This window comes from Aristolochia californica, unplaced genomic scaffold (genome assembly GCF_029961685.1).
Source record: "Aristolochia californica isolate CCGP_79_NKW_82.1479 unplaced genomic scaffold, dmAriCali1.0.hap1 SCAF_5, whole genome shotgun sequence".
Classification (NCBI taxonomy): Eukaryota; Viridiplantae; Streptophyta; class Magnoliopsida; order Piperales; family Aristolochiaceae; genus Aristolochia; species Aristolochia californica.
This window is the reverse complement of record NW_027182214.1, coordinates 20,935,497-20,956,963: the sequence shown is the minus strand read 5'-3', so window position 1 is coordinate 20,956,963 and position 21,467 is coordinate 20,935,497.

Here is a 21,467-nt window from a genome sequence, read left to right as displayed (position 1 = left end):
CCTATTTATTTTAAAACGATTTGACCTAAAAATCACCTCCATTTCACTAAGGGCATTTTGGTAAATATCTCCTTCTCCACCAAAATTCTCCTGAAATTCCATAATTAAATCTATAAAAAGCATTTCAGGAAGAAATAAACCTTAAAAACAATGAAATATAATTCAAGAGAGAAAAATATGCAATATTGACAGTGATTAATGCCAAATTCAATAAATGCTCATTTCATTTGAAAACCGATAAATAACCACCTATAACACAATTATAAAGGTTATTCTATTATAATTAACTTAGTTCTCATGTCAGAATATGGCATCTATCATCCCCCTTTTCCCGACTATTGCTGAACCTGATATATAAAAACTAAAAAGAGTGTACAGTCCCTAAAGAGTGTATAGTCTTTTTGGAACTATCTCTCTCAAGATTTGTGCATTGTGCATTTCCAGTTTAGATGTTTACTTTTTTATAAAATCAAAACTTGAGTTTTCACTTTCCTTTCATCTCTTAAATAAAAAAAGAGATAATAGGCATATAGATCACAACAAAATGAAAACTTTACAATTTAAGTATGGAAAGATTTATAGAAATAAAAAATATAAGTAAAGAAAATTTATTCACACACGACAAAACAACACAAAAGTTTTGTTATCCAAGTTTGGGAAATTCCATTACTTCTACCCTAATAGCTTAGAATTTTATAAGAAAGAGATTTTTTTACACATGGTTTAAAAAATGGATGTGCGTTCTTGAAACATGTTAAATATGCAAATGACCTATGGATCCAAACCTTTTAAAAGTACGACATTAAATTCCCAAGTGAACGTGTGGTGCGATATTTACCCGAGTCAAACAAGCCTTTATTTTGCCCATTTACAAAAAGCTGACCTAACAATCATAGACAATTGTAAAGTGATTTATCATGTGTAACAGACAATATTTTTGTTAAGAATGACTTATGGTTTGGGAGTCAACACACAGTTAAAAATCCCCCACCTCTGCCTTTTCCCGACGATTGCAGAACCTTATATATAAAAACTAAAGAGAGTTTACAATCCCTAAATATTACAAACACATTATGGAATTATCTCTCTGCACATTTGTGCATTGTGCATTTCCATTTTAGATGTATACTTTTTTCTTAAATAACAACTTGAGTTTTTACTTTCCTTTCATCTCGTAAACAAAAAAAGAGATAAAGGGCAAATAGATCACAAGAAAATAAAAATTTTAGAGTTTATGTATGGTAAGAATTTAAAGCAATAACAAAAGTAATAAAAGAAAATTTATTCAGACAACAAAAATGAACACAAAATTTGTGTTATCAAAATTTGGGAAATTAGACTAGTTCAAACTTAATAGCTGAAAATTTTATAAGAATGAGATTGTTCTACAAATGTTTTTAAAAAATGGATATGCAAGCTTTAAACATGTTAAAGATGCAAATGACCCATGGATCCAAACCATTTAAAGAGAATAACATTAAATTCTCAAGTGAATGTGCGGTGGAATATTTACCCGACTCAAAGAAGCCATCATTTTCCATTTACAAAAAGTTGAGTAGATGATTGTAAAGTCATTTATCATGCACAACGGGCCATATTTTTGTAACGAATGACTTAGGGATTGGGAGTCAACACTCAGTTAAAAATCCCCCGCCTCCCCCTTTTCCCGACATTTGCAAAATCTGATATATAAAAACTAAAAAGAGTTTACATTCCCTAAAAATTACATACACTTTTTGGAATTATCTCTCTCTACATTTTTGCATTGTGCATTTCCATTTTAGATGTATATTATTTTTTTTAAGTCAAAACTTTAGTTTTCACTTTTCCTTCATCTTGTAAACAAAAAAAGAGATAAAAGGCATATAGATCACAACAAAATAAAAATCTTAGAGTTCATGTATTGAAAGAACTTAAAGCAATAACAAATGTAAGTAAAGAAAATTTATTCACACACCACAAATGAACACAAAAGTTTTGTTATCCGAGTTTGGAAAATCACACTAGTTAAACACTAATAGCTCAGAATTTCGAAGAAAGAGATTTTTCTACACATGCTTTAACAAATGGATATGCATGCTTGAAATATGTTAAAGATGCAAATGACCTATGGATCCAAACTTTTTAAAGAGAATAACATTAAATTCTCAAGTGAATGTGTCATGGGATACTTACCCGAGTCAACAAACCATTATTTTGGCCATTTACAAAAAGCTGACCTAACGATCATAGACGATTGTAAAGTTATTTATCATGTGTAACGGGCTATATTTTTGTAAAGAATGACTTATGGATTGGGAGTCAACACTCAGTTAAAAATCCCCTACCTCCGCCTTTTCCCGACGATTGCCGAACTAGATATTTAAAAACTAAAAAAAGTTTACAATCCCTTCATATTACAAATTTTTTTTGGAATTATCGCTCTCTACATTTGTGCATTGTGCATTTACATTTTTTATGTATACTTTTTTCTTAATTCAAAACTTGAGTTTTCACTTTCCCTGCATCTCATAAACAAAAAAAGAGTTGAAAGGCAAATTCATCACAACAAAATGAAAATTTTAGATTTTATGTACGGAAACATTTTAAAGCAATAATAAATGTAAGTAAAGAAAATTTATTCACACACCAAAAATGAACACAAAAGTTTTGTTATCCAAGTTTGGGAAATCCCACTAGTTCAACCCTAATAGCTCGGAATTTTATAAGAAAGACATTTTTCTACACATGTTTTAAAAAATGAAAATTCAAGCTTGAAACATGTTAAAGATGCAAATGAACTATGGATCCAAACCTTTTAAAGAGAATAACATTAAATTCTCAAGTGAACGTGCGGTGGGATATTTACCCTAGTCAAACAAGCCCTTTTTTTGCCCATTTACAAAAAGCTTACCTAACGATCATAGACAATTGTAAAGTGAATTATTATGTGCAACGGGCTATATTTGTTTAAAGAATGACTTATGGATTGGGAGTCAACACTCAGTTAAAAATCACCCGCCTCCGCCTTTTCTTGACGATTTCAGAAATTGATATATAAAAACTAAAAAGAGTTTACAATCTCTAAATATTATAAATACTTTTTGGAATTATCTCTCTCTACATTTGTGCATTGTGCATTTCCAATTTAGTTGTATACTTTTTTGTTAAATAAAAACTTGAGTTTTCACTTTCCCTTCATCTCGTAAACAAAAAAAGAGATAAAAGGCAAATAGATCATACCAAAATGAAAATTTTAGAGTTTATGTATGAAATAATTTAAAGAAATAACAAATGTAATTAAATAAAATTTATTCACTCACCAAAAATGAACACAAAATTTTTGTTATCAAAGTTTTGGAAATTCGACTAGTTCAATGCTAATAGATCGGAATTTTATAAGAAAGAGATTGTTCTACAGATGTTTTTAAAAAAGGATATGCATGCTTTAAACTTGTTAAAGAAGAAAATGACCTATGGATCTAAACCTTTTAAAAAGAATAAAATTATATTCTCAAGTGAACGTGCGGTGGGATATTTACCCAAGTCAAACAAGCCATTATTTTGCCCATTTACAAAAAGCTGACCTAACGATCATAGATGATTGAAAAGTGATCTATTATGCGTAACGGGCTATATTTTTGTAAGGAATGACTTATGGATTGGGAGTCAACACTCGGTTAAAAATCCCCCGCCTCCCTCCCTTTTCCCGATGATTCCAGAACCTGATATATAAAAACTAAAAAGAGTTTACAATCCCTAAAAATTATAGACACTTTTAGGAATTTCTCATTTGTGCATTTTTCATTTCTATTTAATATGTATACTTTTTTCTTAAATCAAAACTTGAGTTATCACTTTCCCTTTATCTCGTAAACAAAAAAAGAGATAAAAGGGATATAGATCACAACAAAATCAAAACTTTAGAGTTTATGTATGGAAACAATTTAAAGCAAATGTAAGTAAAGAAAATTTATTCACACACCACAAATAAACACAATTTTTGTTATCCAAGTTTGGGAAATCCCACTAGTTCAATCCTCATGGCATGGAATTTTATAAGAAAGAGATTTTTCTGCACATGTTTTAAAAAATGAATATTCATGGTTGAAACATGTTAAAGATGCAAATGACCTATGTATCCAAATCTTTTAAATAAAATAACATTAAATTCTCAAGTGAACAAGCGGTGGGATATTTACTCGAGTCAAACAAGCCATTATTATGCCCATTTACAAAAAGCTGACCTAACGATCATAAATGATTGTAAAGTGATTTTCATGTGTAACGGGCTATATTTTTGTAAAGAATGACTTGTGGATTGGGAGTCAACACTCAGTTAAAAATCCCCCGCCTCTACTTTACCCGACGTTTGCAGAACCTGATATATAAAAACTTTAAAGAGTTTACTATCCCTAAATATTAAAAAAACTTTTTGGAATTATCTCTCTCTACATTTATGCATTGTACATTTCCATTTTAGATGTATATTTTTTTCTTAAATCAAAACTTGAGTTTTCACTTTCCCTTCATCTCGTAAACAAAAAAAGAGATAAAAGGCAAATAGATCACAACAAAATGAAAATTTTAGATTTTATGTATGGAAAGAATTTAAAGCAATACATAATTTAAGTAAAGGAAATTTATTCACACACCAAAAATGAACACAAAATTTTTGTTATCAATGTTTAGGAAATTCGACTAGTTCAATGCTAATAGCTTAGAATTTTATAAGAAAGAAATTGTTCTACAAATGTTTTAAAAAATGTATATGCATTCTTTAAACATGTTAAAGATTCAAATGACCTATGGATCAAAACCTTTTAAAGAGAATAACGTTAAATTCTCAAGTGAACGTGCGGTGGGATATTTACCAAAGTCAAACATGCCATTATTTTGCCCATTTACAAAAAACTGACCTAACGATTATAGATGATGGTAAAGTGATTTATTATGCGTAATAGGCTATATTTTTGTAAGGTATAACTTATGGATTGGGAGTCAACACTCAGTTAAAAATCCCCCGCCTCACCCCCTTTTCACGACGATTGCAAAACCTGATATATAAAAACAAAAAAGAGTTTACAATCCCTAAAAATTATAGACACTTTTAGGAATTATCTCTCTACATTTGTGCATTTTTCATTTCCATTTTAGATGCATAAATTTTTCTTAAATCAAAACTTGAGTTATCACTTTCCCTTTATCTCGTCAACAAAAAAGAGATAAAAGGCATATAGATCACAACAGAATGAAAACTTTAGAGTTTATGTATGGAAAGAATTTAAAGCAAATTTAAGTAAAGAAAAGTTATTCACACACCACAAATGAACACAAAAGTTTTGTTATACAAGTTTTGGAAATTCCACTAGTTCAACCCTAGTAGCACGGAATTTTATAAGAAAGATTTTTCTTCACATGTTTTTAAATATGGATATGCATGCTCGAAACAAGTTAAAGATGCAAATGACCTATGTATCCAAACCTTTTAAAGGGAATAACAGTAAATTCTCAAGTGAAAGTGTGGTGGGATATTTTCCTGAGTCAAACAAGCCATTATTTTTCCCATTTACAAAAAGCTTACCTAATGATCATAGATTATTGTAATGTGATTTATCATGCGTAATGAGCTATATTTTTTCAGGAATTATTATTGGATTGGGAGCCAACACTCAGTTAAAATCCCCCGCCTCCCCCTTTTCCCGACGATTGCAAAACCTGATAAATAAAAACTAAAAAGAGTATACAATCCAAAAAAATGACAGACACTTTTATGAATTACCTCTCTCTACATTTGTGCATTGTGCATTTCCATTTTAGATGTATACTTTTTTATTAAATCCAAACTAGAGTTTTCACTTTTCCTTCATCTCGTAAACAAAAAAAGAGATAAAATGGAAATAGATCACAACAAAATGAAAGTTTTAGGGTAAAGAAGATTCATTCACACACCACAAAAGAACACAAAAGTTTTGTTGTTCTAGTTTGGGAAATTCCACTAGTTCAACCCTATTAGCTCGGAATTTTATAAGAAAGAGATTTTTCTACACTTGTCTTAAAAAATTGATATGCATGCTTGAAACATGTGAAAGATCCAAATGACCTATGGATCCAAACCTTTTAAATAGAATAGCATTAAATTCCCAAGTGAACGTGCGGTAGGATATTTACCCAAGTGAAACAAGCCATTATTTTACCCATTTACAAAAAGCAAACCTAACTATCATAGATGATTATAAAGTGATTTATCATAAGTAACGGGCTATATTTATGTAAGGAATGACTTATGGATTGGGTGTCACCACTCAGTTAAAAATCCCGCACCTCCCCCTTTTCCCGACGATAGCAGAACCTGATATACAAATAATAAAAAGAGTTTACAATCCCTAAAAATTACAAACACTTTTTGGAATTATCTCTCTCTATATTTTTGCATTGTGTATTTCCATTTTAGATATATACTTTTTTCTTAAATCAAAACTTGCATTGTCACTTTCCCTTCAACTTGTACACAAAAAAATAGATAAAAGGAAAATAGATCTCAACCAAATGAAAATTTTAGAGTTTATGTATAGAAAGAATTTAAAGAAACAACAAACATAAGTAAAGAAAATTCATTCACACACCACAAATGAACACAAAAGTTTTGATATCCAAGTTTGGGAAATCCCTCTAGTTCAACCCTAATAACACAAAATTTTATAAGAAAGAGATTTTTCTACCCATGTTTTAAAAAATGGATATGCATGCTTGAAACATCTTAAAGATTCAAATGACCTATGGATCGAAACCTTTTAAAGAGAATAACATTAAATTCCAAAGTGAACGTCCGGTGGGATATTTACCAGAGTTAAACAAGCCATTATTTTGCTATTTAAAAAAAGCTAACCTAACGATCATATATGATTGTAAAGTGATTTATCATGCGTAACACGCTATATTTTTTTATGGAATGACTTATGGATTTGGAGTCAAAATTTAGTTAAAAATCCCATGCCTCCCCCTTTTCCCGACGATTGTAGAACTTGATATATAAAAACTAAAAAGAGTTTACAATACCTAAAAATTACAGATGCTTTTTGGAATTATCTCTCTCTATATTTGTGCATTGTGCATTTCCATTTAATGTATACTTTTTTCTTAAATCAAAACTTGAGTTTTCACTTTCCCATCATCTTGTAGACAAAAAAAGAGATAAAAGGTAAATGGATCACTACAAAATGAAAAATTTAGAGTTTCTGCATGGAAAGAATTTAAAGAAATAAAAAATTTAAGCAAAGAAAATTTATTCACACACAAAAGTGAACACAAAAGTTGTGTTATCCGAGTTTGGGAAATTTGACTAGTTCAACCCTAATAGCTCGGAATTTTATAAGAAAGAGATTTTTCAACACAAGTTTTAAAAAATGGATATGCATGCTTGAAGCATGTAAAAGATCCAAATGACCTATGGATCCAAACCTTTTCAAGAGAATAAATTTAGATTCCCCAGTGAACGTGTGGTGGGTTATTTACCTGAGTCAAACTAGCCAATATTTTACCCTTTTACATAAAGCTGACCTAACGATCCTAGATGATTGTAAAGTGATTTATCATGCATAACGGGCTATATTTTTGTAAGGAATTACATATGGATTGGGAGTCAACACTTAGTTAAAAATTCCCTACCTCCCCCTTTTCCCGACTATTGCAGAACCTGATATAGAAAAACTAAAAAGTGTTTAGAAACCCTAAAAATTACAAACACTTTTTGGTATTATCTCACTACATTTGTACATTGTGCATTTCCATATTAGATATATACTTTTTTCTTAAATAAAAACTTGATTTTTCACTTTCCCTTCATCTCGAAAACAAAAATAGAGATAAAAGGCAAATAGATCACAACAAAATAAAAATTTTTGGGTTTATGTATGAAAAGAATTTAAAGCAATAAAAATTTTAAGTAAATTAGATTCATTCACACACCAGAAATGAACACAAAAGTTTCATTATCCATGTTTGGGAAATTCCACTAGTTCAACCCTAATAGCTAGGAATTTTATATGAAAGAGCTTTTTCTACACATGTTTTAAAAAATGGATTCACATGCTTGAAACATATTAAAGATACAAATGACCTATGGATCCAAACCTATTAAAGAGAATTACTTTAAATTCGTAAGTGAACGTGCGGTTGGATATTTACCCGAGTCAAACAAGACATTATTTTGCCCATTTACAAAAAGCTGACCTTACGATCATAGCTGACTGTAAAGTGATTTATCATCCATAACGGGCTATATTTTTGTATGGAATGACTTATGTATTGGGAGTCAACACTCAGTTAAAAATCCCCTGCCTCCCTCTTTTCCTGACGATTGTAGAACCTGATATATAAAAACTAAAAAGATTTTACAAACCCTAAAAATAACAAACACTTTTTGGTATTATCTCTCCATTATTTTTTGCATTGTGCATTTCCATTTTATATGTATACTTTTTTCTTAAATAAAAACTTGAGTTTTCACTTTCGCTTTATATCGTAAAAAAAAAAAAAGAGAGATAAAAGGCAAATAGATCACAACATAATGAAAATTTTAGAGTTTATGTATGGAAAGAATTTAAAGAAATAACAAATTTAAGTAAATAAAATTTATTCACACACCACAAATGAAAAAAAAAGTTTTATTATCCAAGTTTGGGAAATCCCACTATTTCAACCCTAATAGGTTGGAATTTTATAAGAAAAAGATTTTTCTACACACGTTTTAAAAAATGGATACGTAATGTTGAAACATGTTAAAGATGCAAATGACCTATGGATCCAAACCATTTAAAGAGAATAACATGAAATTCCCAAGTGAATGTATGGGGGGATATTTACCCGAGTGAAACAAGCCATAACGGGATATATTTTTGTAAGGAATGACTTATGGATTGGGAGTCAAAACTCTGTTAAAAATCCCACGCCTCCCCCTTTTCCCGACGATTGCATAACCTGATATATAAAAACTAAAAAGAGTTTACAATCCCTAAAAATTAGAGACACTTTTTGGAATTATCTCTCTCTACATTTGTGCATTGTGCATTTCCATTTTAGATCTATACTTTTTTCTTAAATCAAAACTTGAATTTTCACTTTCCCATCATCTCTTAAAAAAAAGAGATAAAAGGCAAATAGATCACAACAAAAAGAAAATTATTGAGTTTATGTATGGAAAGAATTTAATGCAATCACAAATGTAAGTAAAGAAAATTTATTCACACACCACAAATGAATACAAAATGTTTTATCCAAGTTTGGGAAATCCCACTAGTTCAACCCAAATAGCTCAGAATTTTATAATAAAGAGATTTTTCTACCAATGTTTTAAAAAATGGATATGTATGCTTGAAACATGTTAAAGATGCAAATGAGCTATGGATCCAAACCTTTCAAAGCGAATAACATTAAATTTTCAAGTGAACATCTAGTAGGATATTTATCGAGTCAAACAAGCCATTATTTTGCCAATTTACAAAAATCTGACCTAACGATCAAAGATTATTGTAAAGTGATTTATCATGCGTAACGGGCTATATTTTTGTAAGGAATGACTTATGGATTGGGAGTCAACATTCAGTTAAAAATCCCCCGCCTCCCCCTTTTTCGGACGATTGCAGAACCTAATTTATAAAAACTAAAAAGAGTTTAGAATCCCTAAAAATTACAGACACATTTTCGAATTATCTCTCCCTACATTTGTGCATTGTACATTTCCATTTTAGATATATACTTTTTTCTTAAATCAAAACTTGAATTTCACTTTCGCTTCATCTCGCAAAAAAAAAGATATTAAAGTTAACTAGAACACTACAAAAAGAAAATTTTTGAGTTTATGTATGGAAAGAATTTAAAGCAATAAAAAATATAAGTAAAGAAAATTTATTCGCACACCATAAATGAACACAAAAGTTTTGTTATCCGAGTTTGGGAAATCTCACTAGTTCAACCCTAATAGCTCGGAATTTAATAAGAAAGAGATTTTTCTACACAAGTTTTTAAAAATTGATATCCATGCTTGAAACATGTTAAAGATGCAAATGACTTATGGATCCAAACATTTTAAAGAGAACAAATTTAAATTCCCAAGTGAACGTGAGGTGGGATATTTACCCAAGTCAAACAAACCATTATTTTGACTATTTACAAAAAGCTGACCTAATGATCATAGATGATTGAAAAGTCATTTATCATGCGTAACGGGCTATATTTTTGTAAGCAATGACTTATGGATTGGGATTCAACACTCAGTTAAAAATCCCCCGCCTCCCCCTTTTCCCAACGATTGCAGAACCTGATATATAAAAACTAAAAGGAGTTTACAATCCCTAAAATTTAGAGACACTTTTTGGAATTATCTCTATCTAGATTTGTGCATTGTGTGTTTCTATTTTAGTTGTATACTATTTTGTTAAATAAAAACTTGAGTTTTCACTTTCGCTTCACCACATAAACAAAACAAGAGATCATAGGCAAATAGATCACTACAAAAATAAAATTTTAGAGTTTATGTACGGAAAGAATTTAAAGCAATAAAATATGTAAGTAAAGAAAATTTATTCACACAGCACAAAAGAACACAAAAGTTTTGTTGTCCTAGTTTTGGAAATTCCTCTAGTTCAACCATAATAGCTTGGAATTTTATAAGAAAGAGATTTTTCTACACTTGTTTTAAAAAAATGATATGCATGCTTGAAACATGTTAAAGATGCAAATGACCTAAGGATCCAAACCTTTTAAATAGAATAGCATTAAATTCCCAAGTGAAGTGTGGTAGGATATTTACCCGAGTCAAACAAGCCATTATATTGCCCATTTACAAAAAGTTGACTTAACGATCATAGATGATTGTAAAGTGATGTATCATGCGTAACTAGCTATATTTTTGTTAGGAAAGATTTATAGATTGGGAGTGAACACTCAATCAAAAATCCCCCACCTCCCCCTTTTCCCGACGGTAGACGAACCTGATATATAAAAAATAAAAAGAGTTTACAATCCCTAAAATTTATAGACACTTTTTGGAATTATCTCTCTTTTCATTTGTGCGTTGTACATTTATATTTTAGACGTATACTTTTTTCTTAAATAAAAACTTGCGTTTTCACTTTACCTTCATCTCGTAAATAAAAAAAGAGAAAAAAGGTAAATAGATCACAACCAAAACAACAAATGTAAGTAAAGAAAATTTATTCACCCACCACAAATGAACACAAAAGTTTTGTTATCCAAGTATCGGAAATCCCTCTAGTTCAACACTAATAGCACGAAATTTTATAAGAAAGAGATTTTTGTACCCTTTTTTTTAAAAAATGGATATGCATGCTTGAAAGATGTTAAAGATGTAAATGACCTATGGATCCAAACCTTTTAAAGAGAATAACATTAAATTCCCAAGTGAATGTCCAGTGGGATATTAACCCGAGTCAAACAATCCATTATTTTGCCATTTACAAAAAGCTAACCTAACGATCATAGATGATTGTAAAGTGATTTATCATGCATAAAAGGCTATATTTTTGTAAGGAATGACTTATCGATATAGAGTCGACACTTAGTTAAAAATCCTCCGCCTCCCCCTTTTCCCAACGATTGCAGAACCTGATATATAAAATGTAAAATGAGTTTACAGTCCTTTAAAATTACATACACTTTATGAAATTATCTCTCTCTATATTTGTGCATTGTGTATTTCCATTTTAGATGTATACATTTTTCTTAAATCAAAACTTGAGTTTTAACTTTCCTATCATCTCATAAAATAAAAAAGAGAGAAAATGCAAATAGATCACTACAAAATGAAAATTTTAGAGTTTATATATGGAAAGAATTTAAAGCACTAACAAATTTAAGTAAAGAAAATTTATTCACACACCACAAATGAACAAAAAAGTTTTGTTATGCGAGTTTGGGAAATTCTACTAGTTCAACCCTAATAGCTAGGGATTTTATATGAAAAAGATTTTTCTACACATGTATTAAAAAATGGATATGCATGCTTGCAACATGTTAAAGATGTAAATGACCTATGGATCAAAACCTTTTCAAGAGATTAAAATTAAATTCCCAAGTGAACGTGCGTTGGGATATTTACATGAGTCAAACAAGCCATTATTTTGCCCATTTACAAAAAGCTGACCTAACGTTTATAGATGATTGTAAAGTGATTTATCATGCGTAACTGACAATATTTTTGTAAGAAATGACTTATGGATTGGGAGTCAACACTCAGTTAAAAATCCCCCGCCTCCCCCTTTTCCCGACTATTGCAGAACCTAAAAACTCAAAAGTGTTTAAAAACCCTAAAAATTACAGACACTTTTTGGTATTATCTCTCTTTACATTTGTGCATTGTGCATTTCCACTTTAGATGTATAATTTTTTCTTAAATAAAAACTTGAGTTCTTTCTCTTCATGTCATAAACTAAAAAAGAGATAAAAGGCAAATAGATCACCACAAAATGAAAATTTTAGAGTTTATATATGGAAAGAATTTAAAGCAATAACAAATTTAAGAAAAGAAAATTCATTCACTAAACACAAATGAACACAAAAGTTTTTGTTATCCAAGTTTGGGAATTTCCACTAGTTCAACCCTGATAGCTATGGATTTTATTAGAAAGAGATTTTTCTACACATGTTTTAAAAAATGGATATGCATACTTGCAACATGTTCAAGATGAAAATGACCTATGGATTCAAACACTTTCAAGAGAATAACATTAAATTCCCAAGTGAACATGCAGTGGGATATTTACCCAAGCCATTATTTCTCCCATTTACAAAAAGGCTGACCTAACGATCTTAGATGATTGTAAAGTGATTTATCATGCGTAACGGGGTATATTTTTGTAAGGAATGACTTATGGATTGGGAGTCAACATTCAGTTAAAAATCCCCCGTCTCTCCTTTTTCCCGACTATTGCAGAACCTGATATATAAAAACTGAAAAGAGTTTAAAACTCTAAAAATGAACAACACTTTTTTGGATTATCTCTCTATTCATTTTTGCATTGTGCATTTCCATTTTAGATGTATAATTTTTTCTTAAATAAAAACTCGAGTTTTCACTTTCCCCTTATCTTGTAAACAAAAAAAGAGATAAAAGGCAAATAGATCACAAAAAAATGAAAATTTTAGAGTTTATGTATGGAAAGAATTTAAACAAATAAAAAATATAAATAAACAAAATTTATTCACACACCACAAATGAACACACAACTTTTGTTATCCAAGTTTTGGAAATCCCACTATTTAACCCCTAATAGCTCGGAATTTTATAAGAAAGATTTTTCTACACATGATTTAAAAAATGCATATGCATGCTTTGAACTTGTTAAAGATGCAAATGACCTATGGATCCAAACCTTTTAAAGAGAACAACTTTAAATTTTCAAGTGAACGTGTGGTGGGATATTTATTCGAGTGAAACAAGCCTTTATTTTGCCCATGAACAAAAAGCTAACCAAATGATCATAGATGATTGTAAAGTGATTTATCATGCGTAACTGGCTATATTTTTTTAAGGAAGGACTTATGGATTGGGAGTCAACATTTAGTTAAAAATCCGTCGCCTCCCCCTTTTCCCGACGATTGCAGAACCTATTACATAAAAACTAAAAAGAGTTTATAATCCCTAAAAATTACAGACACTTTGGAATTATCTCTCTCCACATTTGTGCATTCTACATTTCCATTTTAGATCTATACTTTTTTCTTAATACAAAACTTGAGTTTTCAATATCCCTTCATCTCGTAAACAAAAAAAGAGATCAAAGGAATATAGATCACAACAAAATAAAAATTTTAGAGTTTATGTATGACAAGGATTTAAAGTAATGACAAATGTAAGTAATGTAAATTTATTCACTCACCACAATTGAACAAAAAAATTTTGTTATCCAAGTTTGGGAAATCCCACTATTTCAACCCTAATAGCTCAAAATTTTATAAGAAAGAGATTTTTCTACACATGTTTTTAAAAAAGGATATAAATGTTTGACATATGATCAATATGCAAATGTGCTATGGATTCAAACCTTTTCAAGAGAATAACATTAAATTCCCAAGTGAACATGCGGTGGGATATTTACCCGAGTCAAGCAAGTCACTATTTGACCCATTTACAAAAAGCTGACCTAACGATCATAGATGATTGTAAAAAATCCCCACCTCCCCCTTTTCCTGACAATTGTAGAACCTGATATATAAAAACTAAAAAGAGTTTACAATCCCTAAAAATTATAGACTGTTTTTGGAATTATCTCTCTCTAAATATGTGCATTGTGCATTTCCTTTTTAGATGTATACTTTTTTCTTAAATCAAAAATTTAGTTTTCACTTTCCCTTCATATCGTAAACAAAAAAAGAGATAAAAGGCAAATAGATCACAACAAAATGAAAACGTTAGAGTTCATGTACGGAAAGAATTTAAAGCAATAACAAATCTAAGTATAGAAAATTTATTCACACAACAAATGAACACAAAATTTTTGTTATCCTAGTTTGGGAAATCCTTCTAATTCAACCTTAATAAGTCAGAATTTTATAAGATAGAGATTTTTGTACACATGTTTTAAAAAATGGATATGCATGCTTGAAACATGTTAAATATGCAAATGACCTCTGGATCCAAACCTTTTAAAGAGAATAACATTAAATACCCAAGTAAACGTGCGGTGGGATATTTACCCGAGTCAAACAAGCCATTATTTTACCATTTACAAAAAGCTGACCTAACGATCATAGATGATTGTAAATTTTTTTATCATGCGTAACGGGCTATACTTTTTAAAGGAATTACTTATGGATTGGGAGTCAACACTCAGTTAAAATTCCCCGCCTCCACCTTTTCGTCACGATTGCATAACCTAATATATAAAACTAAAAAGAGTTTACAATCCCTAAAAATTATAGACACTTTTTGGAATTATCTCTCTATACATTTGTGCATTGTGCATTTCCATTTTAGATGTATACTTTTTTCTTGAATCAAAACTTGACTTTTCACTTTCCCTTCATCTCGTAAACATAAAAAGAGATCTAAGGAAAATAGATCACAACAAAATGAAAATTTTAGAGTTTATGTATGGAAAGAATTTAAAGAAATAACTAATGTAAGTATAGAAAATTTATTCACACACCATAAAAGAACACAAAAGTTTTGTTATCCAAGTTTGGGAAATTCCACTAGTTCAACCCTAATAGCTCAGAATTTTATAAGCAAGATATTTTTCTACACATGTTTTAAAAAATGGATGTGCATACTTGAAACATGTTTAAGATACAAATGAACTATGGATCCAAACCTTTTAAACAGAATAGCATTAAATTCCGAAGTGAATGTGCGGTGGGATATATACTCGAGTCAAACAAGCCATTATTTTGACTATTTACATAAAGCTGACCTAATGATCATAGATGATTGTAAAGTGATTTATCATGCGTAACGGGCTATATTTTTGTAAGAAATGACTTATGGATTGGGAGTCAACACTCAATTAAAAATCCCCCACCTCCCCCTTTTCCCGACGATTGCACAACCTGATATATAAAAACTAAAAATAGTTTACAGTCCCTAAAAATTACAGACACTTTTTTGAATTATATCTCTCGACATTTGTGCATTGTGCATGTCCTATTTAGATGAATACTTTTTTCTTAAATCAAAACTTGCGTGTTCACTTCCCCTTCATGTCGTACACAAAAAAAGAGATAAAAGGTAAATAGCTCACAACAAAATGAAAATTTTATAGTTTATGTATGGAAAGAATTTAAAGAAATAACAAATGTAAGTAAAGAAAATTTATTCACACACCACAAATGAACACCAAAATTTTGTTATCCAACTTTGGGAAATCCAACTAGTTCAACCCTAATAGCTCGGAATTTTATAAGAAAGAGATTTTTCTACCCATGTTTTAAAAAATGGATACGCATGCTTGAAACATGTTAAATATGCAAATGGCCTATGGATCTAAACCATTTAGATAGAATAACATTAAATTCCCAAGTGGACGTGTGGTGGGATTTTTACCCGAGTCAGACCTAATGATCATAGATGATTTTAAAGTGATTTATCATGCATAATAGGCTATATTTTGTAACGAAAGACTTATGGATTAGGAGTCAATACTCATTTAAAAATCCCCCGCCTCCCCCTTTTAGGAATTGTCATTCTCTATTTTTGTGCATTGTGCATTTCGATTTTACATATATACTTTTTTCTTAAATCAAAACTTGAGTTTTCACTTTCCCCTCATCTCGTATACAAAAAAAAAAAAAAGGCAAATAGATCACATCAAAATGAAAATTTTAGAGTTTTTGTATGGAAATAATTTAAAGCAATAACAAATGTAAGTAAAGAAAAAATTTTCACACACCACAAATGAAAACAAAAGTTTTGTTATCCAAGTTTGGGAATTCCCACTTGTTCAACCATAGTAGCTAAGAATTTTATATGAAAGTGATTTTTCTTCACATGTTTTAAAAAATGGATATGCATGTTTGAAACATGTTAAAGATGCAAAGGACCTATGGATCCAAACCTTTTAAAGAGAATAAAATGAAATTTCCAAGTGAACGTGCGGTGGGATATTACCGAGTCAAACAAGCCATTATTTTGCACATTTACAAAAAGCTGACCTAACGATCACAGATGAATGTAAAGTGATTTATCATGTGTACTGGGCTATATCTTTGTTAGGAATGACTTATGGATTGGGAGTCATCACTGAGTTAAAAATCCCCCGCCTCCCCCTTTTCCTGACGATTGTTGAACCTGATGTATAAATACTAAAAATTGTTTACAAACCCTAAAAATTACAAACACTTTTTGGAATTATCTCTCTATACATTTTTGCATTGTGCATTTCCATTTTAGATGTATACTTTTTTCTTAAATCAAAACTTGAGTTTACACTTACCCTTCATCTCGTTAACAAAAAAAATAGATAAAAGGGAAATAGATCACTACAAAAAGAAAATTTTACAGTTTATGTATGGAATGAATTTATAGCAATAAAAAATGTAAGTAAAGAAATTTTATTCACACACCAAAAATGAACACAAAAGTTTTGTTATCCGAGTTTCGGAAATTCTACTAGTTAAACCCTAATAGCTCAGAATTTTATAAGAAAGACATTTTTCTACACATGTTTTAAAAAATGGATATGCATGCTTGCAACATGTCAAATATGCAAATGACCTATGGATCCAAACCTTTTAAAGAGAATAACATTAAATTCCCAAGTGAACATGCGGTGGGATATTTACCGGAATCAAACAAGCCATTATTTTGCCCATTTACAAAAAGCTGACCTAACGACCATAGATGATTGTAATGTGATTTCTCATGTGTAACGGGGTATATTTTAGTAAGGAATGACTTATTGATTGGGAGTCAACACACTGTAAAAAATCCCCCGCCTCCCCCTTTTCCCGACTATTGCAGAACCTGATGTATAAAAATTACAGACACTTTTTGGAATTGTCTCTTTCTACATTTGTGCATTGTGCATTCCATTTTAGATGTATACTTTTTTCTTCAATCAAAACTTGTTTTTTCACTTTCCCTTCATTTTGTAAACAAAAAAACGAGATAAAAAGAAAATAGATCACAACAAAATGAAAATTTTAGAATTTATGTATGGAAAGAATTTAAAGCAATGACAAATTTAAGTAAAGTAAATTTATTCACTCACCACAAATGAACACAAAAGTTTTGTTATCCAAGTTTGGGAAATACCACTATTTCAACCCTAATTGCTTGGAATTTTATAACAAAGAGATTTTTCTACACATGTTTTAAAAAATGGATATGCATGCTTGAAACATGATAAAGATGCAAATGACCTATGGATCCAAACCATTTAAAGAGATTAACTTTAATTCCGAAGTGAACATGCGGTGGGATATTTACCCAAGTCAAACAAGTCATTATTTTGCCCATTTACAAAAACCTGACCTAACGATCATAGATGATTGTAAAGTGATTTATTATGTGTAACTGGCTATATTTTATTAAGGAATGACTTATGGATTCGTAGTCAACACTCAGTTAAAAATCCCCTGCCTCCCCATTTTCTCAACACTCAGTTAATAATCTGACCTAACGTTCATAGATGATTGTAAAGTGATATATCATGCGTAACGGGCTATATTTTTGTAAGAAATGACTTATGCATTGGGAGTCAATAATCAGTTAAAAATCCCCCTCCTCCCCCTTTTCCTGACTATTATAGAACCTGATATATAAAAACTAAAAAGAGTTTACAATCCCTAAAAATTACAGACACTTTTTTGAATTATCTCTCTCTACATTTGTGCATTGTGCATTTCCATTTTAGATGTATACTTTTTTCTTAAATCAAAACTTGAGTTTTCTCTTACCCTTCATCTCGTAAACAACAAAAGAGATAAATGGGAAATTGATCACTACTGGATGAAAATTTTAGAGTTTATGTATGGAAAAAATTAAAAACAATAAAAAATTTAATAAAAGAAAATTTATTCACACACTACAAATGAACACAAAAGGTTTTTTATCCGAGTTTGGGTAATTCTACTAGTGCAACCCTAATAACTCGGAGTTTTATAAGAAAGAGATTTTTCAACACATGTTTTAAAAAATGGATATGCATGCTTGAAACATGTTATAGATGTAAATGACCTAAGGATCCAAACCTTTTCAAGAGAATAAAATTAAATTCCCAAGTGAGCGTGCGGTGGAATAATTACCTGAGTCAAACAAGACATTATTTTTCCCATTTACAAAAACTGACCTAACGATCATAGATGAATGTAAATTAATTTATCTTGCATAATGGGCTATATTTTTCTAAGGAATGACTTATGGATTGGGAATCAACACTCAGTTAAAAATCCACTGCCTCCCCTTTTTCCTGACGATCGCAGAACCTGATATATAAAAACTAAAATGAGTTCACAATCCCTAAAGATTACAGTCACTTTTTGGAATTATCTCTCTCTACATTTATGCATTGTGCATTTCCATTTTAGATGTATAATTTTTTGTTAAATAAAAACTTGATTTTTCACTTTCTCTTCATCTCGTAAAAATAAAAAGATAAAAGGCAAATATTTCATAAGAAAATGAAAATTTTAGAGTTTAGGTATGGAAATAATTTAAAGCAATAATAAATTTAAGTAAAGAAAATTTATTCACACACCACAAAGTTCAACCCTAATAGCTCATAATTTTATAAGAAAAAGATTTTTCTAAACATGTTTTAAAAAATAGATATGCATTCTTGAAACGTGTTAAAGATGCAAATGACCTATGGATCCAAACCTTTTAAAGAGAATAACTTTAAATTTCCAAGTGAACGTGCGGTGGGATATTTACCCGAGTCAAACAAGCCATTATTTTGCCCATTTACAAAAAGCTGACCTAACAATCATAAACAATTGCAAAGTGATTTATCAGGAGTAATGGGCAATATTTTTGCAAGGAATGACTTATGGATTTGGAGTCAACACTCAGTTAAAAATCCCCGCCTACCCCTTTTCCCGACGATTGCAGAACCGAATATATAAAAACTAAAAAGAGTTTACAATCCCTAAAAATTACAGACACTTTTTGGAATTATCTCTCTCCAAATTTTTGGCATTGTGTATTGCCATTTTATATGTATACTTTTCTCTTAAATCAAAACTTCAGTTTTCACTTTCCCTTCATCTCGTAAACAAAAAAAGAGATAAAAGGAAAATTGATCACAACAAAATGAAAATTTTAGAGTTTTTTTATGGAAAGAACTTGTAGCAATAACCAATGGAAGTAAAGTAAATTTATCTACAGAACACAAAAGAACACAAAAGTTTTGTTATCCAAATTTTGGAAATTCCACTTGTTCTACCCTTAAAGCTCGGAATTTAATAAGAAATAATTTTTCAACACATGTTTTAAAAAAAGGATTTGCATGTTTGAAACATGTTAAAGATGCAAATGACCTATGGATCCAAACCTTTTAAAGAGAATAACACTAAATTCCCAAGTGAACATGCGGTGGGATATTTACCCGAGTCAAACAAGTAATTATTTTGCCCATTCACAAAAAGTTGTCCTAACGATCATAGATTAATGTAAAGTGATTTATCATGAGTCACGAGCTATATTTTTTTAAGGAATGACTTATGGATTGAGAGTCAACACTCAGTTAAAAATCCTCCGCCTCCCCCTTTTCCTGACAATTCCAGAACCTGATTTATAAAAACTAAAAAGAATTTACAATCACTAAAAACTACAGACACTTATTGGAATTATCTCTCACTACATTTGTGCATTATGCATTTCCATTTTAGATGTATACTTTTTTCTTAAATCAAAACATGAGTTTTCACTTTTTGTTCATCTCGTAAACAAAAAAAGTGCTAAAAAGCAAATAGATCACTACAAAATGAAAATTTTAGAGTTTATGTATGGAAAGAATTTAAAGCAATAAAAAATTTAAGTATAGAAAATTTATTCACGCACCACAAATGAACACAAAATTTTTGTTATCCAAGTTTGGGTCATTCTACTAGTGCAACCCTAATAACTCGGAGTTTTATAAGATAGTGATTTTTCACCACATGTTTTAAAAAATGGATATGCCTGCTTGAAACATGTTGTAGATGTAAATGACCTATGGATCTAAACCATTTCAAGAGAATAAAATTAAATTCCCAAGTGAATGTGCAGTGGGATATTTACCTGAGTCAAACAAGCCACTATTTTTCCCATTTATAAAAACTGACCTAAGGATCATAGATGAATGTAAAGTAATTTATCTTGCGTAACGGGCTATATTTTTGTACGGAATGACTTATGGATTGGGAGTCAACAATCAGTTAAAAATCCCCTACCTCCCCCTTTTCCCTACGATTGCAGAACCTGATATATAAATACTAAAAAGAGTCTACAATCCCTAAAAATTACATACACTTTTTGGAATTATCTCTCTCTACATTTTTGCATTGTGCATTTTCTTTTTAGATGTATACTTTTTTCTTAAATCAAAACTTGAGTATTCACTTTTCCTTCATCTAAAAAAAAAAAAAAGAGATAAAAGGCAATTAGATCACAACAAAATGAAATATTTTGAGTTTATGTATGGAAAGAATTTAAAGAAATTAAAAATGTAAATAAAGAAAATTTATTCACACACCACAAATGAACACAAAAGTTTTGTTATCTAAGTTTGGGAAATCCCACTAGTTCAACCCCAATAGCTCAGAATTTAATAAGAAACAGATTTTTCCACACATGTTTTAAAAAATGGATATGCATGCCTGAAAAATGTTAAAGATGAAAATGACCTATGGAACCAAACCTTTTAAAGAGAATAACATTAAATTCCTAAGTGAACATGCGGTAGGATATTTACCCAAGTCAAACAAGCCATTATTTTGCTCATTTACAGAATGCTGACCTAACGATCATAGATGATTGTAAAGTGATTTAT